The sequence below is a fragment of the Thalassophryne amazonica genome, chromosome 8, assembly GCF_902500255.1.
Source record: "Thalassophryne amazonica chromosome 8, fThaAma1.1, whole genome shotgun sequence".
Taxonomy (NCBI): Eukaryota; Metazoa; Chordata; class Actinopteri; order Batrachoidiformes; family Batrachoididae; genus Thalassophryne; species Thalassophryne amazonica.
The window spans coordinates 74851256-74875760 of NC_047110.1; the positions used below are offsets into that span (position 1 = coordinate 74851256).

The following is a 24505-nucleotide window of genomic DNA, read 5'->3' on the forward strand; positions in this document are numbered from 1 at the left end:
TTTTATTTCAAAATGTTAAAACAGTCTTGTATGTGATGTCTTACCTTTTCCCTTTGGTGAGTGCACAGGTTATTTGACCAACTGAGCTACAGTTGCTAGTTGTTAGCAGGATCACTGTGTGTGGAATGTTTCCGGAGTGATTTAATTCCCCAAATGCACCACTAGCTATGCCTATGTCAACATGTAACAATAGTTTATTCAAAAGAAATGTGTAGCCAATACTTGAAGGAAATTTCACAATCTGTGGATTGGTAAATTGGATTAAAAGTAATATGTTCATGGAACTGCATTATTCTCAGAAGAATAAAGGTAGAGGGTAAAATGCAACCTACAAATGTTTGGATATTTCATTATTTGAGCTAATAGCACAAGTTACCAGCTTTGGCACATCAATAAAGTTTTTTCTTTTATTATTAACTTTACACATGCAAGGGTGTGTGCAATAACTGTTTCAATTTTTCACCATGTTAAATGTTGTGTTACACACATGAAACCCATAATGAGTCATTGGCATAATTCAAATGTCACAGGAGCAGACAAGTGCATTGGTGCCACTTTGTTGCCAGTCATGCACAAAAGCAAAAGCTTTTGTGCAAGAAATTCAAGGGCATTTGGCAATAAAATCAACAACTATATTACACTGCACCAACATTTTCAGACACTATCAGCTTTTGACCCACTTCCTGTTTTTATTTACATGTTAAACGATGCTGTCTGTGATAATGATTGCAACTGCTCATGGCAACAGAATTGTTTATTAGATGGAAGATAATGCACTGAAAAAGCTCTAGAGACGTTCAATCGGATTCAGGTCTGGGCTCTGGCTGGGCCACTCAAGGACATTCACAGAGTTGTCCTGAAGCCACTCCTTTGATATCTTTGATATCTCGGCTGTGTGCTTAGCGTCATTGTCCTGCTGAAAGATGGACCATCGCCCCAGTCTAAGGTCAAGAGCACTCTGAAGCAGGTTTTCATCCAGGATGTCTCTGTACATTCCTGCATTCATCTTTTCCTCAATCCTGGCTAGTCTCCCAGTTCCTGCCATTGAAAAACATCCCCAAAGCATGATGCTTCACTGTAGCGATGGTGCCTGGTTTCCTCTAAACATTACACCTGGCATTCGCGCAAAGAGTTCAATCTTTGTCTCATCAGACCAGAAAATTTTGTTTCTCATGGCCTGAGAGTCCTTGAGGAGCCTTTTGGCAAACTCCAGGTGGGCTGCTATTGCCTTTTACTAAGGAGTGGCTTCTGTCTGGCCACTCTACCATGCAGGCCTGATTGGTGGATTGCTGCACAGATGGCTGTCCTTCTGGAAGGGTCTCCTTTCTCCACAGAGGAATGCTGGAGCTCTGACAGACCATCAAGTTCTTGGTCACCTCCCTGAATAAGGCCCTTCTCCCTCGATCACTCAGTTTAGATGGTCAGCCAGCTCTAGGAAGAATCCTGGTGGATCTGAACTTCTTCCATTTACAGATGATGGAGGCCACTGTGCTCATTGGGACCTTCAAAGCAGCAGAAATGTTTCTGTTCCCTTCCCCACATTTGTGCCTCGAGAAAATCCTGTCTCAGAGGTCTACAGACAATTCCTTTGACTTCATGCTTGGTTTGTGCTCTGACATCCACTGTCAACTGTGGGACCTTATATGTCGACAGATGTGTGCCTTTCCAAATCATGTCAATTAACTGAATTTACCCCAGGTGGACTCCAATTATGCTGTAGAAACATCTCAAGAAGGATCAGTGGAAACACGATGCATCTGAGCTCAATTTTGAGCTTCACGGCAAAGGCTGTGAATACTTATGTACATGTGATTTCTTGGGGTTTTTTTACTTTCAGATTTGCAAAAATCTCAACAACAAAAAAAACTTTTTTCACATTGTCATTATGGGATCTTGTGTGTGTTGACCTTTGAGGAAAAAAAAAATCAGTTTCATCCATTTTGGATTCCCACCTGCAGCCTTTCTGTGTGGAGTTTGCATGTTCTGTCCATGTTTGCGTGGGTTCCCTCTGAGTGCCCCGGCTTCATCCCACATCTGAAAACATACAGGTTAGGTGAACTGGAAACTTTAAATTGTCCGTAGCTCTGTGTGCGAGTGTGAATGTGTTTGTTTGTCTATATGTGACCCTGCGACAGACTGGCATCCTGTCCAAGGCGTATCCTGCCTCACGCCCTGTGACTGCTGGGATAGGCTCCAGCCCCCCCACACCCACCCACCCATGACCCTTAACTGGAGTAAGCAGTTGAAGATGAGTGAGTGAGCTTTGTGACCCTTCAATACCATTCTGTAATCCACTTTCGTCTCCACAACACGGTGAATACAAGTAGACACATGCACTTAGAAAATCCATATGAAACTACTGACCGTAGCAGTATTGTTATTACACGTCTGTCTCACCGCTTTGGTGCGGAGACAGCATCAAAGTGAGCCAGCACTGCCTGTCACACTGCGTCTGTGTACAGCTCCATCTTTATCCAACAGCAATGTGACATCTCTTCATTCAGTCCATCTCTGCATGAGATCATAGTCATAACTGGAAGCTGAAGTCACGACAGCTCAAGTAAAAATCAACACTGCATTCATGGACGTGATGCTGCTGGGAAAAACACTTCCATCTTTTTCATTTGTGACACGCTGAACAAAATGAGAATCCTACCTCACGAAAATAAACTACAGTACATTTGGAATTTAACAGGGACAGGCCGTGGTTGAAATGTGGCTGCAAAAACCGCAGTCATCAATCCCCTCTCCTCCCCTCTCTCTTCTTTCACAGCCTAACGTATCTCACAAATTCAGGTTTGCTCCACCAGTTATTCCCTGACATCTCTAATCCTGTCAGAAATGGTCAAACCAGCGTGCTGTCATCTGTGCTGTCTGAAGCCGTATGGAACACTGTTGATGCACAGAACACTGCAGCGCTGCCAGAGTATTACTTTGGAATTTTTTTAATACCATTACTGATTTTATGTCAAAAAATGAGATGACTGTACATGTAGAAACACCTCTTCTATAAACAAAATTTAGACCTGAAGCATCTTCTATTAGACGTCCGTGTCCATGTCTGGACTCCAGCTTGGACTATGCCATGCAGACTAATGTTCTATGACAAGCCCATCCATCCATCCATCCATCCATTTTCTTCCACTTTATCCGGAGTCGGGTTGTGGGGGCAGCAGCTCAAGCAAAGCCGCCCAGACCTCCCGATCCACACACACCTCCCCCAGCTCCTCCGGGGGAACCCCGAGGTGTTCCCAAGGCAGCCGAGAGACGTAGTCCCTCCAGCATGTCCTGGGTCTTCCCCGGGGTCTCCTCTGGATGGGACGTGCCCGGAATACCCCTCCAATCAAGTGTCCAGGGGGCATCCGGAAAAGATGCCCAAGCCACCTCAGCTGGCTCCTTTCGACGTGGAGGAGCAGCGGCTCGACTCCGAGCTCCTCCGACTCTATGACAAGCCTATTCACAATAAAGCAGACATGTAACATTCAGCTCAAGATTCAATACGATTCATGATTCTGAATTCACGATATGATTTTCTCAAAAAAAAAAATTTCCCACAGAATGAGCTGCAGACAATTTAGGATAGAAAATATTAAAAGATTATTAACTAAGCACGAGGTCTGTACGGGAAAATCTCTGTGTTAATGCTCGATCCGTACAGTCAGTACCTCTGCCTCATATTCCCATATAGACCGAGCAAGCAAGGTCAATAATCCATTTATTATATGGCTATTATATAAATATAAACAGGCCAAACCCAAATATGAAAGCTGCTGATGGTTTTGGGCTCATAGTCAGACCTGTTCACTTCACCTCCATGAAGAACGTGCTAACAGATGGTCCGGTCGTTAGCTTTCTGATGCTGTTTAGATATTTATGGAGTACGTTCATGTCCGACTTGGTTTTTCTAACTGTGTTTTTAGCTTTCTGGTTTGTAATGAATGTGATACGTGTTAAAGGCTGATTGTCATGGTAACTGGTCCAGCCAATCAGAGTGCACGCATAGCGTTGCAGCCACATCCACAGCCATCAGCTCGGCGCAGCTCCAGACAGGTGAAAATGCATCATTTATCACTTACATTTGGATTACATCTTGGAATTTCACGTGAGTAAACTATACCAGCCGCACAGCGCTGTTATTTAATGCATCTTTTTAATGCAAAGCCTCTGCATGACCAAGAAGATCTCTGATGTACTGCAGTGACGATGGTGTTAGGTTGTTAGATTCACAAGTGAATGTATGTCAAATACCGATTTTTAAACAATTATTGATGTACCGTCATATCCCTACAATAAAGCTCTTTTCTCTGTTCCTGTGAAGCCTATACAAGAGGTCATGAGTTAGCAGATGGAGCTGGTGGAACCGGCAACCACCCGGCCAAGCCTATGGAAGGGGAAACATTGCATTCAAAAATGTTCGTACATGGATCTTTTCCTAACTCATTTGTCACTAACACACATGTAAGAATTGTGGCAAAAAAAAAAAAATTCCTGCATGATGGACAGGCAGATGAATGTACAGATGTACATTCATAGGCCTGGAACTGATTCCACTATCCCCCATTTCCACTCAGTAGCAGGGCACAATAGCTTACACTTCACCTTTTCCACTCTACACTACACTTACCACTTTTCCAATCAATTCAGCTCAGTTGGTGCATCAATGGATGACAAATGGCATATATGAGATTTTCAAGATGGCAGCCGTGGCGGCCATATTTGAAATCGGATCCGAATGCCTCAAATAAACTTTGGTGTGCTCATAGGTAGGAACATGCACATCAAGTTTCAGCTTCATTGGTCCAGCGGTTTCAGAGAAGATGTTTACACATGGGGCCACCGCCAGACAGGCAAACTATGACATAGGTTTTTCGTCCACTTTTCATGGACCAAAAAAACCCACCGAATGCTGTTTCTGAACATTCTATTCAGCAACAAGTGACTCAGCTAGATAAATTTATATCAGACCATGATTCAGCAAGGTTGTTCACCTTTTTAGCCAAAGACAATTCAAATGTTTTCTGTTACTTGTCATCATAGCATCACATTCAAGATTGTACAATACAAGTTCAAATTAATTAAAAAACAGGTTTAAAAGTATCTTTTCCCTGTGATTGCATTTTGCAGCGAAATATGCACCAAAATCCAGGAAATCGCACCAAAAAATTCAAAATTTTCTGGGAGGGCAACCAAGGCTCATTCACAAATCCCCCCTCCCCCCCTTCAAAATCCTGGATCTGCCCCTGCTATAAACAATTTGATAAGTAACACAAGAAATGAACCATTTCATATTTAAAGTTACGTTAAATGGGTAAAGTTTTAACACATGCAGTTTTTAAACTTATATTTAACATTCATTAAAAATCTCACCATGTGATTTTACAGTGTTAAATAAACGGAAACAATGATATGATGCCTTTAATGATCAAAACCTTTGTGACATCGTCTTATTGATTCATTTGCAAGCTCACTTTCCCTGTACTTTCAGTAACAGTCTCCAATAATGCAGACGAACACACTTGCTCACACACACACACACACACACACACACATCTAAATGCAAGTGAGTCATGCATTTAACTCGAACAAAGCGCTTTCTGTTGCCTCTGTTCAAGATCACATGATTTTTAACTTAGCTCATAGATGATGCATTATTTTGCTCAAAGCAGATGAGTTCATGCATATTTGAGCTGGATTAATGAAATCATTTGATGTAAAGAGAATGCTGCTGAAAGCAAAATCCACTTAGGATAAATCTCATGCACTGCATTAATATCCATCTCTTCACCCACTTTCAGTAGCTGATAATTGTTTTGTGGAGGGGTGGAATCTATCCCTGACAGGTCGTCCTACGGCCTGTATATTATAAAGCTCAGATTAGCATACATAAAGGGCAAGTGGTGGTTAATCAGACTGAAAAACATGTGGAGGGAGAGACAGAAATAACAGCAGGATGCAGCAGGGGGTGAGGCAGAGATGGACAACTCAGGCCAAAATTAATCAATGTTTGTTTTAAGCCTCTTATCATTTAGAACCCAAACCCATTACACACTTCATCCTGTCTGCATTCTGCAGCTGCCTTCAAAAAGTCAGAATACAAATGTTCAGTGGTGCTGAAAACATGACATGTTGCGCACAGGGACAGGTTCATAAAGTGAGGTGAAGATTGTGCAAATCCAGAGATATATTCAGAGAGAGAAGTAAATTAAATTTAATGCATGGGTCATAAAACAAAACAAATATTTCATAAGCTTTGGAAATGCCCAGGCAAAGTGAGTGAATGTAAAGATACATGAATGTGTCTGTCTCCTCCAGTTTGTTCACACAATAACTCAGAAAGAGCAAATGCTACCATTTGATATGTCTCCAGATTAAAATAATATATAATAAATGTAGTGGAAATCTGTGGAAATCTTGCAGATGCTGAGGAAATCTTACAATTGCCTGTGTTTCATAATGCTCCATAATGCTTCATTTTCATGCCTTCATATGAAAACAACAGCTAAACAGTGCTTTGTCTGCATGGAACAACCTTGCATGCTCTGCCAAGATGAAATGTTCCAGTTGTGCTGACGGGAGGACAGCCTCGCCTTCACCCACCCACAAACCTTACCTTCATATTCTGTGGGACCGGTGAGGGACTTCAAGCTTGATTAAATTACCAAAAGACTTACAGTGTTTATTTTGCCATGTTCAACAGGATAGAGAACATGTTCTTCTACAACATAAACACAAACTGACCTTTAAGCCACCATATCAATCTAAAAACTAACTTTGTTTGGCTTATAGACCTGCCAGCCATCTGCTGCATTGATGCTCAATTGGTGATAGATCAGGCTGCGTACACACAAAAGCTTGGCATACATCCATCTTCACACTAACGTTTAGCTGTATCAAGAGTGAAATGACCATGGAAATGTGCAGTGCACCATGCCAAAATCCTGGCTGGCGTATGCACATTCCTGCAGCTATTGTTCTACTGCCGACACGTAGAGGTGATGCTGGGAAACAGCTAATAGTGTGAAAGTCATCAGAGTGATGTGCACACCAGAGACACACTTGAACAATTAACACACCCACGTGTTTGCAGTTATATGGGTGGATGAAGAAAACAGCATTAACAATGGCTGTAGCGTTGTTAGAGGACCTTGGAAAGGGTGCATTCCGATGTGAACGTGTATTCAGGGAATGCGAGGATTTACTTTCAAATAATGATAATTGTAAGCTCGTAAGCCGATTCTGATTACCAAGGCCGCTATTACTGGAGTTGCACGCAGATCTCCGGCCAGCCCAGAGCGAAATACAGTGAAGAGCCACAGGTTGTCTGTGCTCACACAGGTGCTGACCACGCTGGTGTTCTTGGCAACAGGGTCGTTCCAGCAGGTGCTGGCCAATTGGTCAGGAGTGTGCCTGTCAACTCTGAGCCAAGCCATGCCAGGTGTGTAGAGCGCAATTATCTGAATGTCATCTAGGTACATCGCATTCCAACATTAATGTTTCCCTAATGTAAATGGATCTATTGACTCTACACATATTGCTATAAAGCCGCCATCACATAATGAATTTGTTAACAGGAAGCATTTTCGTTTCAACAATGTTCAAATGTGATGCACAAATGGTCGGGTTAGGTACAGGTTAAGGGCTGGCACGGTGCGTGATGGGTGGCTGCTTGGTGATTAAATAGTTAATTCGTATAATTCTTCTGAACGAAAACCAGCGCAGGCACATTTAGGCATGTGCACATTCAAATATGTTTTTGTTATTATTATTAATGTGTTTTCTTTTTCTTGATGGTGAAACTAGAGCTGCAGAGCTTCTTAACAGGCCCAGTTGTCTCCCTGTAATATGGTAAATGGACTGCATTTATATAGCACTTTTCCATCTGCATCAGAGGCTCAAAGCACTTTACCATAATGCCTCATATTCACCCCGATGTCATGGTGCTACCATCAGTGGTGGGCACAGCTAACCAAAAAGTTAGCTTCAATAACAGATAATCAGCTAACTGAAAAGTTATCTTTTATAAAGCAAACCGATGAACCACCCAAAAATTTATCGGAAGCTACAGCTAACCAATAACTTTCAGTATTGTCTCCAGTACACTTGCAACTACTAACAAGCTGATTTTGAGTTTTAACACCATGATCGCTTCTGGTAGCATTAAATGCGACTACAGACCCAAACAATGAGTCAGCACTTCTGTCTTTGCATACAATGCCCACTGCTGGAAGCCCCTGTTTACTACATAGCTTGCAACAGTGAAGCAGTTGAGAGGAGCCACGAAGCTCAACTCTCCACTCAGTAACAGTATCGCCGTGAGGCAGAGGTCTTGGAAAATAAAGCAGTGCTGACTTCTGGTCTTGATTTATACATAAAATTAATATGGATAGAATAACTCCATTAATGTCAATTATGTCATTTGTACAAAGTTAAAATAAAACACATATATTTTAATTTCAAATAATGCATTAATTCTAAAGTTTTGTAACAAACACAGACAGATACTAAAGGGATTATGGGTAAATGAGCCTCCACTAACACTGACTGGTTGACTCATTCATTCTATGTAAAAACCAACACGTTAATATGAGGTGTGTGTGTGTGTGTTGGTGTTTACATATGAATTTGCTTTTGTAAAATATGCCTTTTTTTATTTGTAAAAAAAAAAAAAAAAACAGCCATTTGCAAAAAGCCAAAAGTTCACGTTGTGATTTGACAACCGTCTGATATAACTGAGGTCAAAATAAACACAGCACTGCCATCTACTGGCGTCCAGACGCTCATACTGCCATGAACACTGCTGGCCAGTAGATGGCAGTAGAGACCGTGAAAACTTGCCAAAACAAAATTCCAGATAATCCGTGTCTGCTACGTTTAAGATGTGTGGAATTTAATAAATACAAACTGAATTTCAGACATTGTGTATATATTACTCTGGAACAAAGATGACAGTGTTTGACATAAGCAGGACTCTGAAAAGCAAACAGGAATTGATTGCAATGACTCCAATTGAAAATAATGGAGAAGCAACCTGGGCTTCTTCTGGCATTTTTACATAAAACAAACACAATAACAAAGTCTATAAACCCAGAGAATATATTCACGAGAGTTTTAGGCACAATATACAAATAGTTTAATGCTGTTGTCCGTGTGGAGCCTGATCAGAGTCTCAAATGCATTTCTCCTGTCGTGAACTTTTACCCATAATGCACTACGCACACACCATGTCCACACTAAAACCTTCAAAATGAGTGCATTACTTTAAAACTAAAACATATATCTGATATTTTCACTTCATAAAACTTCAGACGTGAGGTTATTTTAAATAACTTGTCTGAAATTAGTTTGGTTAAAACTTTAACCATAAGTTAACACTGTATGCCTCTAGATGACTTGGGTGATATTGCCAGCATATCAGCATGGGGTCAAAAGAAATGAGCCTTTTTCTTTTCTGTGACTGGTTCTTCTTTGCCTGTTTTTAAGTTATGAAATACATCTATCAACTGTTTCAGAAGACCATAACAGGTCGGCTTAACATAAAAGAGGTAAATATTACTCACAGACATATGCTCTTTAGGGTTTTAGTGCGGGAAATTAAGATAAAGTGAAATAAAACAATAAATAAGCGAAACATTAGATCGAAGCAGTGCTTCGATTGGTTCAAGGTTCAAAGCAAAGCACTCAATATTGTCTTGGCACATAAATGTTGGCTTTACACTGTGCGAGTTTTGGCCCTTTTTCAGATGATTTTTCATTCGTGTGAGAATTTTTTGGACCACGTTTCAGGTTAATCGCGCGTCCTGCATCGTGTAGTGTACATGGAGTAACAAGCTGCATTTAACATCTCACGACCACCTCCTGATGGCCGATCGTATGGTCAGATGAAAATCAAACCTGTTTGATATTATTCTGGTTGGCCGTCGTGAGGGTATCCTGCTGCTGAAGAGCTACAAGCGTCCAACTGCTCGCACTGTGCATGTGCAAACACCGCAGACCTGTCTTGTAATGTTTTTGTTGTTGTTGTTGTTTTGTTTTGTTTTTAAACTTTGATGTCTCCCATCTAGAGTTTTTGTAAATTAAGTTTGAAAAAAAGGCTTACGTTTTGTTTTTGGAAACACGAGTTCGACGTGTGGTTTTTGAACGTACAATGTGTGTGAGAACATTAATCGGGCACTCTGAACTTTTACACCGTGCGCCTGGCAGTAGAAGCCTTGAAAACTTGCCAAAACAAAATTCCAGATAATCCGTGTCTGCTACATTTAAAATGCGTGGAATTTAACAAATGCAAACACAATAACAACGTCTAGAAACCCAGAGAATATATTCATGAGAGTTTTAGGCACTAGAGTTTAAAGCTGTTGTCCGTGGAGCCTGAACAGAGTGTCTGAAACACATTTGTCCTCTCGTGAACGTACTGAGATTACCCTGTCCTACACATAATAAACTGCTGGGCACAGCATGTGCTCACTAAAACCTTAAAAATTAGCACATTACTTTAAAACTAAAACATATATCTGATATTTTCACTTTATAAAACGTCAGACATGACTAATTTTAAATAACTTGTCCAAAATTAGTTTGGTTAAAATTTGAACCATAAGTTAAAAATGTATGCGTCTGGATGACTTGGGTGATATTGCCTGTGTATCATTATGGTGTTAAAGGAAATGATTTGTGTGTGTGTGTGTGTGTGTGTGTGTGTGTGTGTGTGTGTGTGTGTGTGTGTGTGTGTGTGTGTGTGTGTGTGTGTGTGTGTGTGTGTGTGTGTGTGTGTGTGTGTGTGTGTGTGTGTGTGTGTGAGAGAGAGAGACACCAGTTCTATTTTGTCTGCAGAGGATGGAGTAGTTTCTCCTGGAAACAGCTCTCTTCTGTTTGCAGAGGGTGGAGCTATATCTGTTTGGAAACTTTTAACAGGTAGGTGTTAAATGATTTTAAATTTAAAAAAAATGTTTGTCGCTGTTCAGCTTTGTTTACTACGTTATCGGTCTAAATGTTATTGGACAAAAATTTAGCAGAAGATAATTAGTCCGATAATGGTTTTTAAAGTTATCTAAAAAGATAATCTCATAATCAAAACATTATTTTCGATAATTATCTGTTATCGGATTATCAGAACTGTGCCACTGAGCACATTAGACAATATATGTGAATGAATTGAATGAATTATGATATTTTAAAGTTCCAGTAAGTTGGCACAGTGACTCAGTGGTTCGAACCATTGCCTCACAGCGAGAATGTTGTGGGATCAATTCCCACCTGGTCCTTTCTGTGTGGAGTTTGCATGTTCTCCCCATGTTTGCGTGGGTTCTGTCCAGGTGTTCCAGCTTCCTCCCACTTCCAAAGACATGCAGGTTAGGTGAAGTGGTAACCCGTAAGTGTGCAAGCGTGAGTGTTTGTCTATATGTGGCCCTGCGATAGACGGGCGTCCTGTCCGGGGTGTACCCCACCAGATGCCCAATGATGCTGGGATAGACTTTAGCCCACCCATGACCTTTGAGTGGATTAAGCGGGTACAGAGAATGAATGAATGAATGAATAATGTTCCAGTAAAGTTGTGCCTTCATAGAACCATGGAGGGGGGAGGGGGACTGTGCATCTATACCAATAACAGCTGGTGCAGAGACTGTAGACAGCCATTGTTCCCCAGACTTGGAATATTTGACTGTGCGATGCAGACCCGTTTATCTTCCTCGCAAGTTTACTGTCGTCATGGTGACAGCCGTATACATTCCACCTGATGCTAATGCTAACTTAGCCCTGGAGGAGCTACATAGAGCGGTTAGCAGCCAGCAGAGCGCTTACCCTGAAGCCGTGCACATCATAGCAGGGGACTTTAACCATGCTGAACTTAAGTCAGTACTCCCTAGATTCCATTAGCATGTTAAATGTGCAACTAGGGGTGTAAAAACGCTGGACAAAGTATATAGCAACATAAAGAAAGGCTATAGAGCAAGACCATTATCACATCTGGGACTGTCAGATCACTTGTCCATGCTGTTGAATCCTGCATCCACCCCCCTCAGGAGGAGAGCTCCCCCAACCAAAAGGACTATAAAAACTTGGCCAGAGGGGGCATTACATCAGCTGCAGGACTGTTTCGAGGGCACAGATTGGAGTGTGTTTGAACACCAGGACCTGGAGGAGTACACCACATCTGTGCTCTCTTACATCAGTTTTTTGTGTTGACAATGTCACTGTTGACAAACGTTTCCGGGTGTATGCTAACCAGAAACCCTGGATGACTAAAGAGGTGAAGGTACTGCTGAGGCAACGTGATGTCGCTTTCAACTCTGGGGATGGGATGCAGTACAGCACAGCCAGAGCCGACCTGAAGAGAGACATCAGAGAGGCCAGAACAACATACAAGATGAAGGTTGAGGACCACTTCAGCAACAACAACACGCGCCAGGTGTGGCAAGGACTCCATCACCTCACCCACTTTAATTCCAGCACTGTAATGGCGGAGGGTGGCGCTGCGCTAGCGGAGGAGCTGAACCACTTCTTTGCACGCTTTGAGGTGGAAAGACCTGAGGCAGCCGCAGATGGACCACTGAACAACAACAACAGCATCAGCCTCTCAGTGCAGGAACATGAGGTGAGGTGCACACTGAGAGCAGTGAACCCCAGGAAGGCCGCTGGACCAGATGGGGTGACCAGGAGGGTCCTCAAGGAGTGTGCAGATCAACTGGCTGGGGTCTTTACCAAGATCTTCAATGAGTCAATGTCTCAGTCTGTCATCCCACCATGCCTGAAGTCGGCCACAATCGTCCCACTGCCTAAAAAGACCACCATCAGCAGTCTAAATGATTACAGACCAGTTGCTCTGACACCTGTGGTCATGAAGTGTTTTGAGAAACTGGTCCGACGCCACATCATGCCCTGTCTCCCACCTACATTCGATCAATATCAGTTTGCATACAGAGCTAACAGATCGACAGAGGATGCCATCTGCACAGCACTCCATGCCACCATCTTCCATCTGGAACAGCAGGGGCGCTATGCCAGGATTCTCTTTGTTGACTTTAGCTCTGCCTTTAACACCATACTCCCGGACAGACTGATAATTAAACTCATGGACATCGGGCTCCCTAACACCATCTGCTGCTGGATCAGGGACTTCCTCTCTGACCGTGTGCAGAGAATCAGAGTCGGTAACCATCTCTCCACAGCCCTCAGCCTCAACATCGGCTCTCCACAGGGTTGTGTATTGAATCCCCCTCTGTACACCTACGACTGCATCAGCACCCACCCAGACAATGTCATCGTTAAATTTGCAGATGATACCACCTTAGTGGGACTCATCTCGGGAGGAGACGAGACAGCGTACAGGGCGGGGGTTCAGAGGCAGAGGTGGTGTGCAGAGAACAACTTGGTCCTCAACACCTCCAAGACAAAGGAGGTGATTGTGAACTTCAGGAGGAGAAAGACTGATCTGCAGCCCATCTGCATAAATGGAGAGTATGTGGAGAGGGTGCCCAGTTTCAAGTTCCTGGGTGTGCAGGTAGATGCAGACCTCCAATGGAGATCTAACACCTCGGCGGTTGTGAAGAAGGCTCAACAGCGGCTCCACTTCCTGAGGATCCTCAAGAGGGTCAACTTGAAGGAGGAGCTGCTGACCGTCTTTTACCACTGCTCCATTGAGAGTGTGCTGACGTACTGCATCTCTCTGTGGTTCTCCAGCTGCACCATGGCACACAGGAAAGCACTACAGAGGGTCATTAACACCGCGCAGAAAATTATTGGCCATCCCCTCCCCTCTCTACAAGATCTATACAGCACCCGCTGTCTCAAGAGAGCATGCAGCATTCTGGGAGATAACACACACCCAGGGCACGGGATCTTTTAGCTGCTGCCCTCAGGCAGACGGTTCGGGATGCTGAGGGCAAGGACAAACAGACTGAGGGACAGTTTCTATAACAGGGCCATCGCCCTGTTGAACAGAAATAGCTGACATTGACATTATGTCACTCAATTACGGGCCAGGTGCAATTACAACCACACGTGCAATACATTTTTTTAGAGTGCATTATTATAATTTTATATAGTATTAATATACAGTTTTGGGTTTTTTTTAATGTATGTTGTGTGTTATATGTATGTATGTTGCACTGAGGAGAGGGCCGTGCCCCAATTTCGCTGTGCTGGTGTACACTGTATAACTGTGCAATGACAATAAAGACTTTGAACTTTGAACCAACAAAATGGATTATTTATTGACAAGTCATCTCAGCACTGATAACATTATATATGTGACATGGAATAAAAATAATAATATATTTTTCCTTTTGGCAAAAATCAGTGGATATGAGGTTTTGTTCTGTACAGACTGACTGTTCAGAGAGTGGAGGGACAAACTGTTACAGAATATGGTGAGAAACAAAACCTCACGGATTATGTTGCCTCCTGGAATGAGCAGTGAGGTTATGTAAAGCAGATTACTGTACAGACAGCACAATACCACCAGCTTCCAGAAACAAATTAGTTACACACAAATATAGACATACTAAGGTACAAACGTACTAACGCATTCAAAATTCCAAAAGTGAATGACATCTTCTTTTTCTGTGCAATCCAAATCCTCAGTAAGATCTGAATTGTGTCAGTAATCCACCGCGGTTTGTCACCGCCTTCAGCCGAATGATTGATCGCTCTCCACTGTGTTCACAGATAGTGCCAGCAGCTGTGATCCATGTCCTTGGTGGCCTGATTATTCTACGGTAGGCTGTTTGCCATGACTGTACATTCAAATATTGATGGAAGGTTGGAACTATGCTCCAACAGCTCGTTCACTGACACAGAAAACGCCCATTCAAGAGTTTTCACATGATTTACACGAGAATACACAATAAAAATGAGCATTAAAAGCACTTATTTATGCCACTTCAGGCAATAAAGTGAAGATCTCCTTGTACAAGTGGACCCACTGCTGATGTGAGCTTCAAGTCTGTCAATGTGACTACTGTGCGTAGAGTCAGAACAGACGCAGATAAATTGTAAACCTCACTGCAAACCTGGATTTAGATGTTAAACATTTTCATGCTCGTTCATCGTTCTTTCATATTTTGGGGAAATAAAGGGGTGTCTCATTAAAATATCATGTCAGTTATTTGCATTATTCAGATGGGATATTCATTCTCATGATCATTTTACATAGATAACTTAATAAAGTTGTGTCCATAAGTATTGGGACAGTTACTTTTTTTTTGGGGGGGGGGGGGGGTATTTCTCCTCTACACACCACTACAATAGAGCTGAAAATAAGCAATTAATGTATGCTTGCAGTGTAGACTGTTGGCTTTAATTTAAGGGATTTAACAAAAAAAGGTTGCATGATCCGTTTAGAAATTATGGTAATTTGTACATGTGTACTGGGCACACAGTATCTCCATTTTCAAAGCCCATAAGTAGCTGAACAAGCTAAATATAAGAATTATTACATCCACCAAGGACGTAATAAAATCATCAGCGTTTATTTGTCTGTCTGCCTGTTAGCAGGATTACATCAAAACTACTCCACGGATTTTGATGAAATTTTCAACACAGATAGATATGAGGCCATGAAAGACACCATTAAATTTTGGAGGTGATCTAGATCTGGATCCGGATTCTGGATCAAGATATCACTTTATATAGGCTTTGAAAGATTACGTCAAAACTACTTAATGGATTCTCACCAAATTTTCAACACGGATACATATTAGGCCATGGAAGACACCATTAAATTTTGGAGGTGATCCGTATCTGGATCCAGATTATGGATCAAGATTTCACTTTATATAGGCTTTGAAAGATTACATCAAAACTACTTCACAGATTCTCACTAAATTTGCACCACAGATAGATATTAGGACATGGAAGACTCCACTGAAGTTTGGAGGTGATCCGGATCGAGATTCTGGATCAAGATTCACTTTATATAGACTTTGAAGGATTACGTCAAAACTACTTAATGGATTCTCACCAAATTTGCACCACACATAGATATTAGGTCATGGAAGACACCCTTAAATTCTGGAGGTGATCCGGATCCAGATTCACAGATGTCAGAAATCTCTGATTGCACTTGTTGTTCATATGTTCTTTTTACTTTTAGTTTTCCTAAGACAAATCAAGGGATAGATACATAAATATTTACAAATCCCTGAATTGTCAGGTCCATCCCTGTCTGGGCCCATGTCCTCTCGTGTTTGGATCTTGTGTTACGTTCTGCCCCCTATCAGCATCCGTTTCACTCTTTGATCCTCTGTCATTGTCTTTTGTCTAGTCACTCGAGTCTTGTTTTAGTTCGTTCTGATTATTTCTTTTCTGTGTATTATACTTCAGCCACAGTGTGTTCTGTTCTAGTTTGGTCTTAGCCTTTTATTTTGTTGTTGTTCTCTTTTTAGGTCTTTCATTTTCTTTCCTAGTTTACTGCCCAGTTCCATTCATGTTACTATTTGTTAGGTCATTGGTCTTATTTTTCTGTTGGCATTTTTTGTTATTCACTGTTGACCCTGCCACATTTCTCCATGTAATGTGGAGTTGCGTCAGGAAGGGCATCCGGCGTAAAACCTGTGCCAAATCAACATGCAGATCCACCTTGGATTTGCTGTGGCGACCCCGAGTGCAAACAAGGGAGCAGCCGAAGGGACTTACTTACTGTTGAGGTTTTTGTAACTATTATCTTTTGCTTCAGTTTGCTTTGTTTTTGTTTCACCGCACTCTCTTGCACTCATCTTCATCTCTTTGTTTGCCACACCTGTGCCTTGTTTTCTCTGATTGCCACCTCTATTATTTAAGCCGCATGTGTTCAATGCCAGTTCATTGTTTTCTGTAAGCTTCGTTCCAGGCTTTGGTCACAGTCTTGAGTGCCTTGCCATTTTTTTTTTTTACCTTGTTTTGTTTTTGGATCACGCCCCTGTCTTAGCCTGCCATACTCTGTATTACCGTGTTTGACCTCAGCCTGTTTTTTGACCACACCTCTGCCTAACGCCTGCCTGATACCTCTGCCAGGCTGGCTGCCACCCTGTGTACCGAACCACTGCCTGTTTGTTAGATGAAACCTTTTCGATTCATCCTACGTGTCTGCGTGTGAGTTTGCATTTGTATCCCCACACTCTCTGAGCCACATTGCCTCACAGTATGACATGAATATGTCATGGAATTCACATACATCAATCATTAAGAAATACAAACAGTAGGAACCATATGGTGAATCTGTCTGGAAACTGACTGACCGTACAAGGATGCGACTGAGGGGAGCCACTACGGGAGCAAATTTCACTGCCTGCTCTAAATGTACTCCACTTCTCTTCATGTGAATAGTGAGAACAGTAAGTCACAAGAGAAGAGAAAATAAGAGAGAGCAGCAGTGAGGGAGTGACATTAAAAGCAAAGCAGAAAATCAGAGAAAATTTTATTTTGTGACTATTTCACAGCGGTTATAGGCGAAAGCACACACACGCCCACATCTCCAGGCGATCATGCAATAAAGAGTTTTGTGTGAATGTTGCCAAAGCAGCACAGAGCTGCCTACTTTCGGGACTGTGGACAAATTTTAGCCCATACTCCCTTTGTTTTTGGCTCACTGGGGCAATTAACATTTTTTTCTGCAAATTAATAAATTACTGTTAATCAGAGTGGTGTTTTATTAGGAAATTTATTTATTTATAATTTCATTATTATTAATTTTTTTTAGATATGGATTGCTGATTTGCTATAATGTTTCATCCATTTAACTCTGATGCAGTTAATTGTATATATTTAAAAAAAGATGAACATTTATTTTTGACCCGTCTTCCATCAATATGGCCCTTCAATTTAATTTGAGCACGAGCCTCTTCATCTGTATGCTGTGTACATGTGTGTATAGCTCAGCTCCGCCCTCACTCAAACACAATTGAAATAGGATGCACTTACACCATAGGCGTGTTTGGGGGTAGTGAGGTCATGGAAATATAGACCTGGAATGGACGCGCGCGCCTCAATCTATTAGTTTCGCTCAGGACAGGAAGGCGCCATTACTAAGGGTGGAAATGTGCAGATCATCAATAATAAACTGACCACTTTTTTTGCACTAGCGTTGCTATTTCTTAATGGATTTTAATAAATGTAGGCTTGTTTTAAAGCCCTCTGAAAGCTCTTTCCAATGAACCTATGCATGTGTGTGTGAAAAAAACTTTTATGTAAAATGCAGAAATTTGGGGAAATGATGACAAACTGTGCTGCTTTTCTCACTCTATTGTCGCTATTTGTTAACAGATTTTAATAAATGTAGGCTTGTTTTAAAGCCCTTTAATTGCTCTTTCTAATGAACCCATACATGCCTGGGTAGACAAAAAATGTTTTATGTAAAGTGTGGAAATTTGGGGGGAAATATGCCATTCTGTTCATTTACTGTGATGTTTTTTTCCTGTTATCATAATTCTCAATGGATTTTTATAAATGGGGCTTTGTAAGTTGTATTCAAGCTGATTAAAAGCTCTAATGAACCCGTACATGCCTGGATAAAAAATCCTTATGTATTAAAATATAAATCTGAAGTATGCCTTACCATTGTGCTCATTTACCTTGCTGCTTTTTCCACTGTAATATTTTGCTAGTCTTTTAATGACAACAACATATATATGATTTTTACTAACATTTTATTACAAGTCGATATAAAGCCATTCAGAATTTATGACTTTTGACCTTCAGTCAGAGTAAAAAGTACCTCCTCCATCCCCTCCAACCACACTGTTAAAATTTAAATGCCGCCTGTGACCACCATGCACATATCATATTAAACAACTGCAAGTATATATATAGACATAAATATATTTAAACATTTTTTGTTTCCATATTTGTATGCATGCGAATGCAGCTTAATGAAAAGAACTTATGGCATTGAGTTATAGTCTCAGTATATCGATATACTGAGACATAACAACTTTAAAATAGACATTTATTTTACATAATTACATTAAGACTATTGTACAGTTAATTTTAGTATTCTAGAATTTGTTTTTGTAGTTGGTGCAGTTGATGGTGAAGCACTGGCTGCCTTTTTTCCCCTCATTTTGCTTCTGTTGCTTTAACTGGCTCAAGGCGCTCTCTCCACCCTTAGTAATGGCCGCCGTGCGGCACGCCGCTACTCACGTGACGTCCATTCCAGGTCTATATTTCCATGAGTGGGGTGAACCATTCTTTTTAATGGTTTTCAGAAAGGAACAGATCCATAAGTTCTTGCAACCTTCAAAGAGTTGTTATTTTCGCACTACTAAGGCCTATCCAGTGAGCATTGTTACACTGAAGACGTTTTATAAAACATCTACGTCCACAGTTGAAAAGACGTTCAAACATGGTTCAAAAGTGAATGTTTTTTCAAAGTCTATTTGTAGACGTTTAATCAACATTTGGGTTTAGACTGTTTTTAACCACGTCTATAAATAGACGTTGAATAAACTTTCATTTTTAAACCAGTTTTAATATGTATTTTCACCATAACTGTTTTTTAAGCATCTATTCAATGTTAAAATACTTCCTTTTGGAAGTCTTAATTAATGACCATAACACTTTTTTTTAATTAAAACTACCAACACACAAATTACACTTTGAAACATTGTTCTGGCTGTTGAGAGACAATTACAACACCATCAAGTATCACATATATAATCACAATAGTTTACAAAAGGACCGAAAATAAATAAATGAACACCATACAAGATATAATACATTTATTTAAGCAACAGTTTAAATACAACATGAATAATGTTTTTGAGTTGCCTCAACTGAGGATAGCTTTCTTTAATCTTAAACCTTTTCAAAAAAAAAAAAAAAATCAAGAAATAAAATAAACAACAGTTGCAATATATTTAAAAACATAAGCAGTGCTATTTGGTTTTGGCAAAGCCACATACCAAAGTCTTACAACATTTGGTTTTCTTCAAAACTTCTAAATAATTACATACTTGATACCCAGCAATGAATGTGCTCAGACAAGAAACATGAATCACGAACCATACCCATTAAAAATAAATAATTAAATAGAAATCAGATTACTTAAAGCTGGCATGTCTAACCAGTCAATTGCGATTGATGTTCGCATATATATATATATATGTTAGCATAGCTGCCTTCCAAGCAGTTGACCCAGGTTTGATTCCCAGCCAATGCAACCTTTCTGGCAGCACGGTGGCTTAGTGGTTAGCGCTGTTGCCTCACAGCTAGAAGGTTATGGGTTTGATTCCCACCTGTGGCCTTTCTGTGTGGAGTTTGCATGTTCTCCCCCCATGTTTGCGTAGGTTTACTCCCGGTGCTCCGGCTTCCTCCCACATTTAAAAACATGCAGGTTAGGTGAATTGGAAACTTTATAACTGTCCAAGTCTCCCTTGCAAAAGAGGTCTCAATCTCAATGGGACTAACCCGGGTTAAATAAAAAAATAAAATGAAAAATAACAGACTGATACAGAAGGTGGCAGCAATGTGCCAATAAGGCTGCTGGCTGCCGTTAAATGCCACAGAAGAAGAGTTCTTATTCTTCTATGGTGGAGGAGGAAAAAAATAAAAAATTTAAATTTTTATTCTGAGTGGGATGAGGATTATTTTTTCATTTATTCGAATGGAAAATCCATATGACTTATCTGCAATGTAAATGTGGCTTTACTGAAGAAAGAATTTGGAGCGGCATTTCACAATGATTCACAAAAGCTACGATGATAACATCGTGGCTAAATGCTCACCCAAAAAGTCTAGGAATTGAAAAGTCGGCTATCAGCACAACGGTCCATAAATATGGAGGAGTGATGAATGTGGCGAACAAGATTGCTTGTTCTGTTCGGGCCAGGAGTCTAAGGACACATTTATTCTGTACGGAGATGACACACATCTGCTGCACACAGACATTAGGTGGCTGAGCAGAGGTAAATTTCTGGAACGGTTATCTTAATTGTTGCCCGAAATTTTAGGAATTTGTGAAACGTTCAAACCATGCTGAATATGCACAGCTTTTGGATTTGAAAGCAAGTTTAAAAGCAACTTACACCAATCAAGCAGGTTGCAACAGTGTGACCTGCAGAACTTTCCACACATGGACACAGAACTTTAGCACCAGGACAAAGACTGTGGAGCCTGAGAGTGCACGTTATGATGATAAAGTGCAGAGCATCTTGTCAGAATTTGACAGGCACTTTACTGACTTTGCATCCATTGAGCCTGTTGTTAGTTTTCTGTTTTCCATTTTGGGGAAAATATCGATGTGGACTGTATAATGTCCAAAGTGGCATGCTGTGCTATTGCAAATAAGATCCTCATATTGAAAAATGACATTGAGCTCAAATCCAGAGCAGCACATTGCATGAATGTCCAATTCTGGAATCTAATGCAGAAAGAGAGTGCGTGCTTACGGCTGGCACTCAGCTCCTACTGTCCGGACTATGAGATACTAGCTTCCTCCTCTCAGTGCCAGAAGTCCCACTAAGGTAGGGAACAACATTTCCAACTTGAGGCCAGTCCTAGGGCTACTTGTGCTTATTCTTTTCAGCATGCACATTTACTTCAATAATGCATTGTTATTGTTAAAGCTTTATCTTTGTGTCAGAAAATTGTTATTATATTGGTGTACAATAAATTGTGGCTACGCTATGGCTTTCGATATGGCTTGGTAGATCTCAATACACTTTCAACTTTAAAAGTAGATCACTGTTCAAAAAAGGTTGGGCACCCCTGACTTAAAGTATTAATGTGACTGTAGCCTTATATATTTATAGCGTAGCATCATATGTCATCTGCCAAAGTAACTGCTGTGAATACAATCAGACAGATATCATACGAACATGACTATGAGTCACCCATATGAGGAAAAAAAAAAATCTGACTCAGGTAACATTATGCAAAAATGTGTATGAAGCAGTGGCGGCTAGCCCATAGGGGGCGCTGGGGCACCGCCCTCCCAGATGTGGAGGGGACAAGTGATAACATTTTTTTTTAAGCATTATCAATGTCAGTATTACTTAATAGTATGTGCCTACATGTAATCTGAATTATTAAAACAACATTTCCACCAATTGACTCTCATTCAACAGTGCATTTCCACAGACAGAAGCACAGGACGTATCATTTCTCTTCTTGGGCGCTCACTCATCTGCCCCTGAAGTGCAGCGAAATGACCAATTGTGTATGTTGCTAAGGAAAATAATAAATATTTGGCCAATCAGCATCGCCAAATTTAATATCTTATGGGTGACAGAATTGGTGCCCATGGACCAATTGTGTGTGGTTGCTAAGGAAATATAATAAATATTTGGCCAATCAGCATCGCCAAATTTAATGGCTTGGGTCGCCCGTGAATTTATCAAAGTGCTGCTGTTTTTGGCAGAAACATAAACCCCACCAACGTTTGGGTTATATTAATTTTTTTGTCTCCATGTGTTTTGCTGGAGTAAGTTGAAGAACTTTGGGACTTTACGATTGCTACTCCTCCTGACCGTTATGTCCTCAGTGGTTTTCAGCTGCGGACTGACTCGCTTTTGGACCCACTTCAGCTCAGGTGAGCTGACGAGCTGTCAGGATTTATTCCTGAATGTTGCTCCTGGTGTGGAAATGAGGATGAAAATTTAAGATAAAATGAATGTGATGTTTGTTTTAGGGGGTCAAAGCTGTAATCTTTATTGGTACAGCAGACCAGTTATAATAGTTAGGGGAGACCGGGGCTGTTTGTAACAGCGTTCAAAGCTGCAGCCATGCTAGCATTTTGAATTCAGTTCACATGTAATGAGGATCAGCCCACAGAAGTGAAATATTCTTTGAATTATTCCACAGTCTAAAACGAATGATTTGCTCAGTTAAAAAAAAAAAAACTAAAATAGCAATTTGCATGTTTGTTTTTAAAGAAATTCTAACTCAGCCACTACTGTGTACACACAAGAAATTTATAGTCAGACTAATACAAGTTTAGCAAATCGTTTAATTAAGTGGTTTTGTGTACTTAATTTGCTTTGTCCTCTACACTGTTTATTATTTTTAACCAATTTAATTTAAAGGTTTTGGTGTTATTAGTTAGCCGATTTATTTAATTTAAGTTATTTATGCAAATTATTACCTTAATTTTACCTTAATTTTCTCTCTCTCTCTCTCTCTCTCTCTCTCTCTCTCTCTCTCTTGCTCTCTCTCTCTCTCTCTCACACACACACACACACACACACCACCTCTTTCAGTCCCTCTCTTTTTTGGAAGGTGGTGTGAACATTGTAGTACATAATGCTCTTTTGTCAATTGACGAATTTTTCCCTATTTTGAAAGAGTCTAAATTTGGTGATATTTTCTATTCTGTTGATTGTGAAACCCACACAGTAAACTCACCAGTGTAAAACTATCACTGACAGGACATATGGTCCTACTCTGGTCAGAGTGGGACCATATGTTCACTGGCAGTGTTAATTTAACACTGGTGATTTTACTGTGCAGGATCTGTTTGGCTGAAGATAATGGCAGTGCAGTACAGTTTAGTGTACTATGTGTGTAATTGGTGTCAAATGGTGAAATGTTCCTTGCTCAAGAACTTGAGTGTTGTATTGTATTTGATACTGTTCCTTTCCAAAGTATAAATGAGGCCTAATATAGCTGTAAATGGTTAACTTTATCTGTAAAACTGCTGATTTTGAGAAAGACATGAAATGATTATTGTGGAATTGTAGTAATTTTCCAACTGTTCATTTGAATGCCTGTACTGGACAAGGCAGGGAAATCTATTGGCACACCAGCCCCACCAAGATTTTTTTTCACCAGCCGCCACTGGAATGTAGCCTGATTCCTACTTGACATCCAGTAAAGTGATTGCCATGACACCAGTCAATCACTTATGCTGCGTTCAAGATAATTGTAAACTCAGAACACCAAAGTTGGGAACTTCCAAGGGTTCTGAAAAGAGTATGCTCATTTCATCAACTCGGAAAACAACACTGACGGCCAAAATAACATATTTGTGCTTTGTTGTTGTCATTACAATGAACATAAATGTTATGACAAATGTTCACTGTGGGTGAGAAAGACGGAATATGTCTCAGATGAGTGTATTTCTGTTTCTAGTATTGACTCACTGACAGTATCAATTATTGAAGACATCTGTAAAAAATGTAACTGTAAATTCACAAATATATAAAGAGTGATATCATATGTGTTAAAAATAATTAACTAGAATTTTTAATATTATTGTTTTAACAGTCATGGTAGAGATGTTACTACGTTAAATCTCACAACTCAGAGTGCTGAATTTCAACGCAAGAAAATCCATGCAGACCTACAAGGTTGAACTGCCTCTACAACCCCTGGCAATAATTATGGAATCACCAACCTCAGAGGATGTTCATTCAGTTGTTTAATTTTGTAGAAAAAAAGCAGATCACAGACATGACACAAAACTAAAGTCATTTCAAATGGCAACTTTCTGGCTTTAAGAAACTATAAGAAATCAAGAAAAAAAGATTGTGGCAGTCAGTAACAGTTACTTTTTTAGACCAAGCAGAGGAAAAAAATATGGAATCACTCAATTCTG

At 40.6% G+C, this 24505-nt stretch overlaps 1 protein-coding gene across 2 annotated transcripts in view; it reads right to left on the minus strand.

Annotated features, from left to right (window-relative positions):
* The window catches only part of mapk8ip2 (mitogen-activated protein kinase 8 interacting protein 2), a 97056-nt gene that overhangs the window by 67533 nt on the left and 5018 nt on the right, over positions 1-24505 (minus strand). The window lies entirely within an intron of this gene.